The following is a 9,849-nucleotide window of genomic DNA, read 5'->3' as shown; positions in this document are numbered from 1 at the left end:
TGGGCATTGATAGGTGGCACTTTTGGGCATTGATAGGTGGCACTTTTGGGCATTGATAGGTGGCACTTGTGGGCATTGATAGGTGGCACTTGTGGGCATTGACAGGTGGCACTTGTGGACACTGTGGGCACTGGCAGGTGGCAATGACAGATGGCACCTGTTGGCACAGATGAGGCATATGTGCCTCCTTCCTCTTCGGGACCGATGTCCCTTTGACATAAGCCGGTGATCAGCTTGTTTTTCCTCCTCACGCTGTCAGCGTGAGGAGAAAACAAAACCGATCACCGAGGTTTTGTTTACATCATGTGATCAGCTGTCATTGGCTGACAGCTGATCACATGGTAAGGGGCCGGGACCGGCCCCTTACTCGGATCTGTGATCATCCGAATCTCTGTGACTCGGTGATCACAGCGTGCACACCGCGCGCCCTGCAGGGTGCGCGCGGTGCGTGTACACAGGGGAGGACGTCCCATGACAGCCTCCTGGAAATCGAGGTCCGCGCTGTAGCCGTCATTCGGCTATGGCCCGGACCTCAAGTGGTTAAAGGTCACCATACACTGGCCAATCAGTTAGATCTTCCATAAATTAGATTCAGTGCAAGAGCCTGTTTGGTTTTCCACAATTAGAAGTAATTCTTACAGTGCATCTTCCTATTACGGCTTTAGCCTAATACTCTCTTTCCACTATTTCAATCCCAAAGTTGCATGATTTACAATGTACTTTTTCGGCTTGTTTTCCACTATTGCAACTTGTCATGCCACTAGGGACTGAAAAGTTGCATCACAAGTTCTACCCCATGATTTACAATGAGTATTGTTCATATGTGTGCGACTTCAAGTCGCAGCAACTTCAAAGTAGTCCCTGCACTACTTTGGTCCCACTTTTATGCGACTTGAGGTCCATAGACCTCAGAAATACACAGGCATTGCTTCAAGTTTCGGCAAAAAGTTGCGGGAAACTTGCGGTAAAAAACACTCAACTTTGGGCTTGCAATAGTGGAAACCGAGCCTTAATGCCATGTCATGCAACTAGTTCAAAACATCGGAGAAAAAGTCGCACTGAAGTTGGAACAAAGTAGTGCAAGAACTTTTTTTGGAGTTGCACCAATTAGAACGGGGGAATATTGAAATACATGTGTTTTGACTTGTCCTACGACTTCACATGTGTCAAATCGCACAACAACTCGCAGTAGTGGAAAGAGAGCCTAAGGCCACTTGGGACTGAAAAGTTGCATCACAAGTTCTACCCCATGATTTACAATGAGTACCGTTCATATGTGTGCGACTTGCTTACGCCCATGCTGTATACACAGCGGGCACACATCTTTATTACAGAAATCCATATTTGGCATGGAAATTAACCGCTTGCTTACTGGACACTTAAACCACCCTGCTGTGCAGACCAATTTTCAGCGCTGATGCACTTTGAATGACAATTGCGCAATCATACTTAGCCAAATTTTTTTTTGTTTTTTTTTAAAGTTCCCACAAATAGAGCATTCTTTTGGTGGTATTTAATCACCTCTGTGGTTTATTTCTTTTGTTCAAAAAAAAGAAAAGACAGATTTTTATAAATAATTTTGTATATTTTTGGATATTTTGATATTAGATTTTGCAAACAGGTAATTTTTCTCCTTCATTGATGTACGCTGATGAGGCGGCACTGATTGGTTACACTGATAGGCAGCACTGCTTGGGACCACTGGTGGGCATTGATAGGTGGCACTGGCAGGTGGTACTGGTGGGCACAGATGAGGCAGAATTGGCTCTTTGGGATCAATGTCCCTTGCACCTAAGCTGGTGATCAGCTTTTATTTTTATCCTCATGCTGTCAGCAAGAGGAGAAAAAATAAACAATTACCGAGCTTTAGTTTACATCATGTGATCAGCCGTCATTGACAGCTAATCGCGTGGTAAGGGGCTGGGATTGGCCCTTACTTCGATCTGTGATCACCCGAGTCTCAGTGACTCAGTGCGTGCTGCGTGCCCTGCAGGGAGCACACGGGGAGCCCGTCCTATGACAGCCTCCCAGAAATTCAGGTGTACGCTGTGGCTGTCGTTTGGCTATAGCACAGACAACAAGTGGTTAATGGAAAAACAGATGCAGATTTCTGCGATCACAGGAGGGACGGGTCAGGTACAAGGCTCAGAGTCCAGGGTTTAGGTAACGGACAGGAAACAGGATAAACAGGTTCCAGGAATCAGGTCAGGGCTCAAGGAACAATACCAGGGCAACATAAGTGTGCAATTGCCGGGTATTTATACTACAGTTCTGCTAATTAAAGTCAGGTGACACCTTTCTGCAGAGGGGAATACCTGCTCCATACTGCCAGGATTCCTCCACTGGTGGACGCCAGTACTGCGGCCCAAAGGTGATAGAATACTTGCAGGAAAGAGCTCTTCTGACAGCTCCGAACTGCCAGGAGACACCTGCTGGTGGACCTCAGTACTGCATGCCAAATGATCGATATCACCAGCGGAGGAGACCTTTCCTGACAGTACCCCCCGTCGAAGGAGCGACCTCCGGACGCTCCAACTAGCTGTTGCTGGGGAAAGTCCATGGTGTCCGGCCGGGCAGCGGGCACCTCAAGCTGGGCAGCGGACAGGAACACTCCAAGCTGGGCAGCAGGCACCGGCACTTCAAGCTGGGCAGCAGGCACCGGCACTTCAAGCTGGGCAGCAGGCACCGGCACTTCAAGCTGGAAGGCAGGCACCAAGACATCAGGCTGGAAGGTAGGCACCGAGACATCAGGCTGGAAGGCAGACACATTTGACTGGAAGGTAGGCACGTCAGGCTGGAAGGCAGGCACAGAGACATCAGACTAGAAAGTGGAGACATCAAGCTGGAAGGCAGGCACCGATACATCAGGCTGGAAGGCAGGCACCGAGACATCAGGCTGGAAGGCAGGCACAGAGATGTCAGACTGGGTTGGATTAGCTGGTGCGGAGGCAAGTTGGGTTACTGGCAGGATCGTCTTGGTTGGAAAAAACTGATGGATGGATCACAGGAGGGACGGGTCAGGTACAAGGTTCAGGTAACAGACAGGAATGAGGAACAATACCAGGGCAACATAAGTATGCAATTGCTGGGTATTTATACTACAGTTCTGCTAATTAAAGTCAGGTGACACCTGTCTGCAGAGGGGAATACCTGCTCCATACTGCCAGGATTCCTCCGCTGGTGGACGCCAGTACTGTGGCCCAAAGATGATAGAATATTTGCAGGAAAGAGCTCTTCTGACAGCTCTGAACTGCCAGGATACACCTGCTGGTGGACCTCAGTACTGCATGCCAAATGATCGATATCACCAGCGGAGGAGACCTTTCTTGACACCACCCTATTTTGAAGCCTATTAGAGCCTCTGGCTCTAATCACGTGCTTCAAAATACACCCCCCCGCCTATCCCCGCCATAGTAATTCATGTGCACATGAATAATGAGGGCGGCAGAGGTGACAGGGGGGGCGGCGCCCGTGCACCTACAAGGCATGGACCGCCACTGGTCTTTGATCTCTGTCAAGTGCTGGGGGCTAGATCGCCTCCGCTGCTTTTCCTCTAATCAGGGGCCAAAGAAGCTAAGTGTTAGTTTACCTGTAGCCCTCACACTGGAGACTTGTACACCATCATTATGGCATCCCAGAACGGTGGGTACCGGGTCCCCCGAGGGCAGAGACATGTGTGACCCGCTTTTGGGTCACTGGTGGCTTAGGGAGAAGGAGAGGGCCTCTGGGTGGACGTGGGAGAAAGAGATTGCTCCTGGGTGGACGTGGGAGAAGGAGAGGTCTCCTAGGTGGACATGGGAGAAGGAGAGGGCTCCTAGGTGGACGCGGGAGAAGGAGAGGGCTCCTGGGTGGCCGGAGAAGGATAGAGCCCCTGGGTGGCTTAGGGAGAAGGAGAGAGCCCCTGGGTGGTCGTGGAGAAGGAGAGGGCTCCTGGGTGGACGTTGGAGAAGGAGAGGGCCCCTGGGTGGCCGGTGGAGAAGGAGAGAACCCCTGGGTGGCCTGGGGGAGAAGGAGAGAGCCCCTGGGTGGCTTAGGGAGAAGAAGAGAGCCCCTGGGTGGCTTAGACAAAAAACAAAAGGAGAGGAGCGCCACTAAGTAGGTTGATTTATTAACAATTGACAAATAAAAGTATCCACTTGCATATAAATACGGTATCTGCAGCAAGAGGGTACATTCCAAAGTGGGAAGGTAAGAGGACAATCATCGATTCCCAGGGACGCCCCAAGCCTATGCCGCAATCTGACGGGAAGCCAGGACGGAACACAGTCTGTCTGCGCAGAGGAGCGGAGCAGCAACCCAGGAAGCGGCTGGTGATGTATAATGGTGGGGAAGAACACAACGCGTTTCCGAGCTAGCGCAAGGTCCGTACGGCACATGCGCGCTCCTTTTTCAAGTGTAAGGTAGGGGAGAAGCAAGGAGCTAATTATAGCAGGCATCTGCTGACTGAGACACACTCACAGCTGATGGATTAACCAGCGGTGGGTGTAACCTAGACCATAATGTGTAATCAGGAAACTCTAAGTGTATAAAAGAAATATGTATGTGACATACAAAAATTGTATTAAAAACTATATGCATGTGTATATATGTTCTCTAAAAATATGTGTTATACTAAAAATTCAGATAATTCTATGAAGGAAACCCTAAAGAGGCTACCAAAAACAAAAATTAAAATTATTTAAAATTAGTGACTAAAAACATAATCTTTTGACAGAATCTTTTCTCGCAATTACACTAAGGCCACTGTGGGAAATTCTTACCTGCACTATGACAGCTGCCACCACCCATTGTGGAAGAACAATATCCTGAAAGGATAGTTCTGCAGACTCAGGCAAAACTGCACAAGAGTTTGCGATTACATTACTCAGAGCAAAATAAACTCTCAAAAATAAATTTACAGAGAAAGGTTATCCCCCACCATTGATAGAACAGGCGTACAACCAGTATCTTCCAGGCAAGAAACCCAAGACTATTAAAGAGGAGAGTCAGAGGTACGCTTTATTACAGGGTTCCATAGTCAATACAGAAAGATGGAACATATACTCCATAAACATTGGAACATTTTAAAGCAAGACCCCCATTTGAATACTACCTTGCGCCAAAGACCTAAGGTCACCTACAGAAGGGCCCCTACATTGAAAAACAAAATAGCACCCAGCAAGCTAAAACGCATAACTAAAGATAATCCTCTCTGCCTTATTCCTCTAGTAGGAATGTACAGGTGCAATAAACCACTGTGCCTGACTTGTGGTTTTGTCAATCATGGACAAAAGAGTTTTACCCATAAAGGTAGACTCTTCTCCTTTGACAAATTCCACAATTGTTCTAGCGATTATGTGGTGTACTGCCTCATATGCCCCTGCAAGCTCTTATATGTAGGCCGGACCATCTGCCCATTAAGACAGCGTTTTGGCAAGCATCGCCGTTTGGTGGAACTAGGTTGCGATAAACATAGTGTGCCACGCCATTTTTTAAAGTATCATGCTCGCTCCACAATAGGCCTTCGAGTCTGGGTCATCGAATCCATACCTAAGGGTCTATCTGAAGCTGAGCGATTTTCGCGATTATGCGAACGCGAAACATTCTGGCTCTATACCCTTGACACGCTTGCCCCTAATGGACTCAACGAGGAACTTGAAATTAATACCATCCTCTAAATGCTCTGAATGATTTTTCCAGTGTTTATTCTTTGTTTATGTTGCCTGTTAAAATTGGTGAAGTAGTAATGTTTATCAATATCCCTATTTATACACCTTCGTGATACCACTTGTGTGCACGCGATTATGGTTGCATGCATACGTCGCATTTTCTGCAGAATCAGTACATATCATATATGTCCCATACTAACTACCAGCGATACCATTTATGTGCATGATATCTAGTATATTGTGCACATTATGTATAGTGTTTTTGACCTTTATTTAATTACGTGCATATGCGTTTTTTTATTTTTTTTATTTTGTCATTCTATCTCATTATTATCATTATTATCCTTATATTCTGCTATGTTGGTCATTTACCGTCCTTTTTGTATAATATACTATCGTAATAGTGTATTTATGGTAACAATTATGTTTTTAGTCACTAATTTTAAATAATTTTAATTTTTGTTTTTGGTAGCCTCTTTAGGGTTTCCTTCATAGAATTATCTGAATTTTTAGTATAACATGTATTTTTAGAGAACATATATACACATACATATAGTTTTTAATACAATTTTTGTATGCCACATACATATTTCTTTTATATACTTAGAGTTTCCTGATTACACATTATGGTCTAGGTCAATGTTTCTCAACTCCAGTCCTCAAGGCGCCCCAACAGGTCATGTTTTCAGGATTTCCCTCAGATAAAAGGGCTGTGGTAATTACTAAGGCAGTGAAACTGATAAAATCACCAGTGCAAAATAAGGGGAAGCCTGAAAACATGACCTGTTGGGGCGCCTTGAGGACTGGAGTTGAGAAACACTGCCCACCGCTGGTTAATCCATCAACTGTGAGTGTGTCTCAGTCAGCAGATGCCTGCTATAAATAGCTCCTTGCTTCTCCCCTACCTTACACTTGAAAAAGGAGCGCGCATGTGCCGTACGGACCTTGCGCAAGCTCGGAAACGCGTTGTGTTCTTCCCCACCATTATACATCACCAGCCGCTTCCTGGGTTGCTGCTCCGCTCCTCTGCGCAGACAGACTGTGTTCCGTCCTGGCTTCCCGTCGGATTGCGGCATAGGCTTGGGGCGTCCCTGGGAATCGATGATTGTCCTCTTACCTTCCCACTTTGGAATGTACCCTCTTGCTGCACATACCGTATTTACATGTAAGTGGATACTTTTATTTGTCAATTGTTAATAAATCAACCTACTTAGCGGCGCTCCTCTCCTTTTATTTTTTGTCTTTGATGGATCTGAGCTGACTTCACTCCAGAGAAGAGCTGCCCTTCGTGAACTTTGGATACAGTGTCCCACAAGATAAATTTCATATCTGGTGTCTTCCACATACTGTTTATTCCTTATGGTTTTTTTCCCTGAACTATGGACTGCTTCCCAGCACCTGTCAATGTCGATTAACACCTCTCAGGCTACACTGGTATTGTTTCAGCATATGACTTTTTTATGACTTTTTAATTATATTTTTTTATTTTAATTGCTTCACTGCCTCTGAGCGCCAGTTTATTTTGTTTTTACCTGGGTGGCTTAGGGAGAAGAAGAGAGCCCCTGAGTGGCTGGTGGAGAAGGAGAGAGCCCCTGGGTGGCCGGTAGAGAAGGAGAGAGCCCCTGGGTGGCTGAGGGAGAAGGAGAGAGCCTCTGGGTGGCCGGTAGAGAAGGAGAGAGTCCCTGGGTGGCTTAGGGAGAAGGAGAGAGACCCTGGGTGGCCGGTGGAGAGGGCTCCTGGGTGGACATGGGAGAAGGAGAGGGCTCCTGGGCGGCCGGGGGAGAAGGGGACGGCTCCTGGGTGACCGGTGGAGAAGGAGAGAGCCCCTGGGTGGCTGGTGGAGAAGGAGAGAGCCCCTGGATGGCTGGTGGAGAAGGAGAGAGCCCCTGGGTGGGCGGTGGAGAAGGAGAGAGACCCTGGGTGGCTTAGGGAGAAGGAGAGAGCCCCTGGGTGGCCGGTGGAGAAGGAGAGGGCTCCTGGGTGACCGGTGGAAAAGGAGAGGGCTCCTGGGTGGACGTAGGAGAAGGAGAGGGCTCCTGGGTGGCCGGAGAAGGATAGAGCCCCTGGGTGGCTTTGGGAGAAGAAGAGAGCCCCTGGGTGGCCGATGGAGAAGGAGAGAGCCCCTGAATTGCCAGTAGAGAAGGAGAGAGTCCCTGGGTGGCTGAGGGAGAAGGAGAGAGCCCCTGGGTGGCCGGTAGAGAGGGAGAGAGTCCCTGGGTGGCTTAGGGAGAAGGAGAGAGACCCTGGGTGGCCGGTGGAGAGGGCTCCTGGGTGGACATGGGAGAAGGAGAGGGCTCCTGGGCGGCCGGGGGAGAAGGAGAGGGCTCCTGGGTGACCGGTGGAAAAGGAGAGGGCTCCTGGGTGGATGTGGGAGAAGGAGAGGGCCCCTGGGTGGCCGGGGGAGAAGGAGAGAGCCCCTGGGTGGCCGGTGAAGGAGAGAGCCCCTGGATGACTGGGGGAGAAGGAGAGATCCCCTGGGTGGGCGGTGGAGAAGGAGAGAGCCTCTGGGTGGCCGGTGGGGAAGGAGAGAGCCCCTGAGTGGCCGGTGAAGGAGAGAGCCCCTGAGTGGCCAGTGGTGAAGGAGAGGGCTCCTGGGTGGATGTGGGAGAAGGATGGGGCCCCTGGGTGGCCGGGGGAGAAGGAGAGAGCCCCTGGGTGGCCGGTGAAGGAGAGAGCCCCTGGATGACTGGGGGAGAAGGAGAGATCCCCTGGGTCGGCGGGGGAGAAGGAGAGGGCTCCTGGGTGGCCGGGGGAGAAGGATAGAGCCCCTGGGTGGCTTAGGGAGAAGGAGAGAGCCCCTGGGTGGCCGGTGGACAAGGAGAGGGCTCCTGGGTGGACGTGGGAGAAGGAGAGGGCCCCTGGGTGGCCGGTGGAGAAGGAGAGAGCCCCTGGGTGGCTGGTGGAGAAGGAGAGAGCCCCTGGGTGGCCAGTGGAGAAGGAGAGAGCACCTGGGTTTTTGGAGGAGGAGAGGGCCCCTGGGTGGCCATTTAGTAAATAAGAGGGCCCCTGGGTGGCCGTGGGAGAAGGAGAGGGCACCTGGGTGTTTGGAGGAGGGGAGGGCCCCTGGATGGCCATTTAGTGAAGAAGAGGGCCCCTGGGTGGCTGGGGGAGAAAGAGAGGGCACCTGGGTGGTTGGCAGAGAAGGAGTGGGCCCCTGGCTGTTTGAAGGAGAAGGAGATGGCCCCAGGGTTGGCCAAAATTGAAAGAGCTGGTCCTTGGGTGGTTGGAGGAGGGGAGGGTGCCACACTTCTCCCCTGAGGACGGGGACACCCTTCTCTCCCCTGGAGGATGGGGACACCGGAGGACAGGGACACCCTTCCTCCGGGGGAGAGAAGGGTGTCCCCGTCCTCCGGTGTCCCCATCCTCCGGGGTAGAGAAGGCTGTCCCCCTCCTCCGGTGTCCCCATCCTCTGGGGTAGAGAAGGCTGTCCCTATCCTCCGGTGTGTCCCCGTCCTCCGGGGAGAGAAGGGTGTCCCCATCCTTTGGAGGAGAGAAGGATGTCCCCGTCTTCCGGGGAGAATAGGCTGGCGCCGTCCTCCGGGGGAGAGAAGGCTGTCCCTGTCCTCCGGGGGAGAGAAGGGTGTCCCCGTCCTCCGGGGGAGAGAAGGGTGTCCCCATCCTCTGGGGGAGAGAAGGGTGTCCCCGTCCTCCGGGGGAGAGAAGGGTGTCCCCGTCCTCCGGGGGAGAGAAGGGTGTCCCCGTCCTCTGGGGGAGAGAAGGGTGTCTCCATCCTCCGGTGTCCCCGTCCTCCGGGGGAGAGAAGGGTGTCCCCGTCCTCCGGGGGAGAGAAGGCTGTCCCCGTCCTCCGGTGTCCCCATCCTCCGGGGTAGAGAAGGCTGTCCCCGTCCTCCGGTGTCCCCATCCTCTGGGGTAGAGAAGGCTGTCCCTATCCTCCGGTGTGTCCCCGTCCTCCGGGGGAGAGAAGGGTGTCCCCATCCTTTGGAGGAGAGAAGGATGTCCCCGTCTTCCGGGGAGAATAGGCTGGCGCCGTCCTCCGAGGGAGAGAAGGCTGTCCCCGTCCTCCGGGGGAGAGAAGGGTGTCCCCGTCCTCCGGGGGAGAGAAGGGTGTCCCCGTCCTCTGGGGGAGAGAAGGGTGTCCCCGTCCTCCGGGGGAGAGAAGGGTGTCCCCGTCCTCTGGGGGAGAGAAGTGTGTCTCCATCCTCCGGTGTCCCCGTCCTCCGGGGGAGAGAAGGGTGTCCCC

The sequence above is a fragment of the Aquarana catesbeiana genome, linkage group LG11 (genome assembly GCF_042186555.1).
Source record: "Aquarana catesbeiana isolate 2022-GZ linkage group LG11, ASM4218655v1, whole genome shotgun sequence".
Classification (NCBI taxonomy): domain Eukaryota; kingdom Metazoa; phylum Chordata; class Amphibia; order Anura; family Ranidae; genus Aquarana; species Aquarana catesbeiana.
This window is presented reverse-complemented; position numbering follows the sequence as displayed.